The sequence below is a fragment of the Arachis ipaensis genome, chromosome B02, assembly GCF_000816755.2.
Source record: "Arachis ipaensis cultivar K30076 chromosome B02, Araip1.1, whole genome shotgun sequence".
In the NCBI taxonomy this organism is placed as follows: domain Eukaryota; kingdom Viridiplantae; phylum Streptophyta; class Magnoliopsida; order Fabales; family Fabaceae; genus Arachis; species Arachis ipaensis.
Window position 1 is genome coordinate 77,749,740 of NC_029786.2, and position 5,431 is coordinate 77,755,170.

The 5,431-nt window shown below is 29.0% G+C and overlaps 1 protein-coding gene across 1 annotated transcript in view; it reads left to right on the plus strand.

Annotated features, from left to right (window-relative positions):
- Nucleotides 5,211-5,431, plus strand: part of LOC107625483 (transcription factor bHLH130) — a gene marked incomplete in the record, with an annotated part of 3,208 nt that continues 2,987 nt past the window's right edge. The window contains 1 exon segment of the mRNA XM_016328133.2: nucleotides 5,211-5,421.

Genomic DNA, 5,431 nt, shown 5'->3' on the forward strand with positions numbered 1-5,431 from the left:
CCATAAAGCAAGGCAAAATAAATAATAAACAAGAGAAAAATAGTAACATTGGCATAGCTAAGTCAAATAGAATAGATCTGAATAAAATAAAGATCTTAAACAATATCACCCATCGAATAAAAATGAACTTTGGATAAAAGAAGCATCTTTGAATGAAATAATAAACATACTCATAAATTAAAAAAGGATAAAAGAAGAACAATCATGATCACACTTTTTATTGTACTTTTCATTACTTTTTCTCGTAGTTTTTATGGAAGATATTGAGCTCAAACCGGTATAAAAGGTGGGAGTCTCCTTCCCTTACCGAAGGTTCTTATCCCAAACGTTTTGGTGATCACCTTCCCTTATCGAAGGATCATCTCGATCGATCACCTTCCCTTACCGAAGGATTATATCGATATCTTGTCTTTGGGGGTCACCTTCCCTTACTGAAGGATCATTCCCTCAATTCAATTTACAATCAAGGTTATTTAGACATGCACAAGAAAAGAGTTATATCAACAAAGATATCTTATTATATAAAATTGATGGGAGTCTCCTTCCCTTACCGAAGGTTCCCAAAAGTTTGCCGACCACCTTCCCTTACCGAAGGATCATCTCGATTTCTTGTCTTTGGGGGTCACCTTCCCTTACCGAAGGATCATTCCCTCAATTCTTTAATGCAGATAAGATTGTTATTATAATGCATAATGTGTATGAAGAAAAGAGACATTATATCATGACGTGCAATGCTAACATATATGTTCAAAAAGATTTAAGATATGACATATAAAAATTAGCACAAAATTTCCTACCTCGAGTGAAGTTCCGCTAGGTATTCCGATGCAAATAGATGCAATTTGTTAGTAAAGAGACTTGTTTCATGGCTAGACTTTGTGTATACTAGAATATTTTGTATAGAAAAAGAGAATAGAATGAGAAAAAAATGATCAAATAGCTCTCAGGTATGTGCAGATTATGTTATAAGGCATTTAGGTGAAATCTTCAATCTGGATCGTCACTTTGTGAGCCCTATAACTTTTTCTACGTTTGGAATTTGTAATTAGCTATTAGATACAAACTTATAGAGAATTGAATTATCTTTAAAACAAATCTTAAATGAAGTCAATCGGATAACCACAGCTTGAGATATTCCTAAAATACTGTTAGTATATCAGGCTGGCTGATAAGAGTGCGATTTTCTACTCTGAACTTGTAACCGATTTATCTACCTAATTTAATTTGAATTTGATTTTATACTGAACTTAAGGAATAGAGCTAGTATTCTTATCTTTTCATATAACTAAATATCATTCAAATCTAATAAATGTATAATTAATTATGACTATATTTTAAAAGGTTGTTTATTGTCGGTTAGAGATTTACTACCACTAGTACTCTCATATGTTTAAATTTAAAATTCAAATCTTAAATCATTACCATTTTAATTAATTAATTAGTTATTAAATAATAATTTGATTCAAAAAGTTGGGATGTTACAAAGTGTGCTAACCATAAGAACAGCTTCATTTGAGCTTTGGCACTATCTAATATGTCATAGTAGTTCATGGTGTTGTGCACATTGGAAGAGACTCCCTTTTGACATCTTCTAGTCTTTTGCTCTTTGCAGTGCAGCTTCAACACCATGCTCGACATTGCCTTCAGACATTTCAGTTGATCTTTGTACATGTAATTGAATCACTGGTTTTCATTCCTGTAAGCACTCATTTTAACTGATAAACAATATTTGTCTGAATGCTTAGTTGTGCAATTTCATTTTAGTCTTAGCCATGCTAATAGTTTTCTTTTATTTTTCCTGGGTTATTTCTTCATATTATGATTGGTATTCTGTTCTTTCTCTTTGAGTTTTATGATGACCTGCTACTTGCCCTTCATGGTCTTGATTCTTGTCTGGTTGTACAAACTCTCTCTCTCTCTCTCTCTCTCTCTCTCTTTTACTCTCATTAGGTATATCTATCTCGTATGGTCTTGGGTTTAGACATTCACTGTTTTGATTTTTGCTTTTGACTATATTGGATAACTGTTTCCTTTTGAGGCCTAGTTTAAATGTTGTTGGCTAAATAGGAAATTGTAATAAGGAGCTACCGCTTAAGTAACACTACTGGTGTTTAATAAATATATTGGTCATAATCCCTTGATGTTCATAACAAGCTAATGAGTTGGATTAAGGATGCGGAATCAAATGTGCCTGCAATTGATGTGCTGGGAGGTGATTCACATAAATAAATTGGTAAAATTTCAGAGCCAAAGAAAGATGGGAACACGAATAATTCTGACTTCAAGCCCGAAGGTGTTGGGGTGTTCGAGGTATCTCAATTGAGCTAGTCACAATATTGTAGGTTCGATGTCGCGACGAAGCTGGAAGCTGATCAATCTTGTTCTTCTTTTCTTTATTAATCAGACTAGTATTTTGTGGATTATGTTGGTATATAACTTTTTAGGAATTTCGTTATCTGATGTACTCATTCTGTTCAAACAAGACACTATGATTTTTGATATACTATTACTATTAAGGGTATGTTTGGCAAACACGTTGAAAATGATAAAAGTGTGTTTAAGTTCTTTGAACGCCATTCTTTGATGTTTGGCAATTTTTTTTTTCTCTGAACGTAGACGTAATTTTGTATCCTAAAAGCCCGTTCACTTGAAGTAAGAAATTGTAGCTTTGCGCACTTAACGTGTGTTTAGGTTTGTTCCTGGTCATTATTGGTTTTAATAAATTTCTCCATAATTTTTTTTATCATTTTTAATACTTTCTTTTATATTTTAATTTTTTATTTTTTAATTAATTTTTTTATCATAATTTTGTTATAATATGAATTATTGATTTTATTAAAAATGACAAAATAAATAAAAAACTAATCATACATAACAATAGAGTCATAAGTAATAAAATGTTATCGTCCAAAATAATACTAAATAAAAAATACTAAGAATTTTAAAACAATTATAGAATATTTTTTGTTTGATATTGTAAAATTTATCATTGTAATTTTTGTGTATTGTTTATTATTCTAATTTTTTATAATATATATTATTGTTCCTATTAAAAATGATAAATTAAATCACTTAGGATTTATTATAAACTCTTTTTTATTTTCTTCAAGTTTTTCCAGAAAAAAAAATTATATGTCAATATAAAAGATGAAGTTGTCCAGGAAAATATGTATTTCATTAAAATATATAGTGCTTGATCATTAAAATATGGATAGTAATTCTGGCTGGTTTTTGGGAGTATGGATTATTATTTTAAGTCTATGTTACAAAAAAAATAGTTGGTAAAAAAAAATCAATTCTTTCAAAAAAATCAATCTTTAAATAATTGGTCCAATCAAACCAATTTAAACCGGCCTGCAAATATATTAACTTTGAGTCAAAATTTACATTTTCAATAACTGCTGTATAAATGTCATCCCAACTCGTCATTTAGCATCTTGGTTTATGGTCCTTCAAAGTCTTAAAAGTACTTTTTTCACCAAACATATTCCCATGAATCAAAATGAAGAAAAACTTATTTGTATGAGAGAGAATTTTTTTAGTATCTATTTAAACAGGTAGAGTATGTGATAATTATCATTATGATAGTTATAATAAATAACTGTGGGAATGCTGGATAGAATCCATTACCCGCGTACGCGTATGTGTGCCAAGTACGCAAGCAGGGACGGATCCAGAAATATTATTCTGGAGGGGCCAATAACATTTATAATATTAAAAAATTATACAAAAAATTATATAATGTAAAATGTATTACAAAAATATATTGATAGAGAATATATTTTAAAGTACAAAAAATATGTATGTACTTTTTATTAACGAAGTGGTCGATTCTTCGTATCATAAAATTTATCGATAATAGAATCTGTCAAATTTTTTAGTAATTTTTTTTTCAATATAATTAAAAGAAAATTAGCAAGAAATTAACCTTTCATTTTATTTATGAGTTATTCTTCACAATATTCATCGCTGAAAAAGATCTCTCAGTTGTAATAGTTGAAACAGAGAGAATTAATACCAAATGAATCAAGAAGGATGCTCACAAGAAGAAAAAAAAATTCACTTTATGAAATTTAAAAAATTTTATTTAATTAAAAAACATTAGTAATAATATCTTTTCAGATTTTTTTTAATATTATTACTTACTTTTTTAGATATTAGAAATCATTAATATTTAGGTTAGACTGGACTTTTATTTATATTAGACTAAATATTAAATAAATTTAAAAAAAATTAAATCATACTTAATAACTTATTACTATTAATTTTTTTTTAAAAAAGTTGGGGCCGAGGCCTCCACTCACCTTGTATGTCCGTCCCTACCCACTACCACGATCTTTATTTCTACTACCCGTCATGCTAGTGACATAATAATTTGCAATCTGAATCATGTTTATGCAAGAAAGAAAAAAAAAAGTAAAATATTATTTTTGTCCTTAATATTTGGGATAAATCGTATTTGTATTCCTAACGTTTAAATCGTTCTATTTGTATTACTAACGTTTATAAAAGTAATTCAATGTTATCATATCGTCAATTATACTAACAGATCAAATTGTATTTTTCAATTATTCTTATTTAGATGTATTCATTCTCAATTACGTCTCATTTGGATATGTTCGATTTCAATATTGTACCCACTATTTATGACAGGTTCAATTATGTCCCTAACAAAATGAATTATGTAAATGTTGCGGAGATTAGTTTTAAGTTTTGATGAGTTATTATACTTAATGAATTATCGATTCTATCCCAAACATTTGTATTCTAACTTAAAAAAGAAATTTTTAGAATTTCAACTAAAGCTTATGATGTGTAATTGACGGTAGGTTAATATTGAATCACTTTTACAAATATTAGGAATACAAATAGAATAATTTAAATGTTAAGGATATAAATAAGACTTATCTCAAACGTTGGAGACAATAACAATAATACTTTACTTAAAAAAGAAAGAAAGAAATACTTATAAATGATAAGCAGATTAGAGTTTATGCAACTCGGACTCATTTTTTGTAATTTTGAAAATTTGTCATACTAATATAGACATGAGTTATGCTATTACTGACATTATTGGTTAATGTTAGTGAATTATAAAGTGACAAAAAAATAAATGTTATATATTAGATTTGAATGACTGATTTAGCATTGTTTAAAAAAATATTAACTCTTTAAATATTACTCTTAATTACACTGATCCCTATCTACTACTACTCGCGCACAAACCTCCCTGTCCCTTTCATTGCATCTCCGTATCTATCCCTTCCTTTCTGCATCTTCTTCTGCCTCTGCACACAATACACAAAAACACACCTTTACAGACACCATATATCTCTCCCTCTCCCTCTCCCTCTCCCTCTCCCTTCCTTGAATTGTGTGCAAGTTTCTACCACCACAAAAACCACCTATTCCCTTTTCTTCTTGCTTCTCC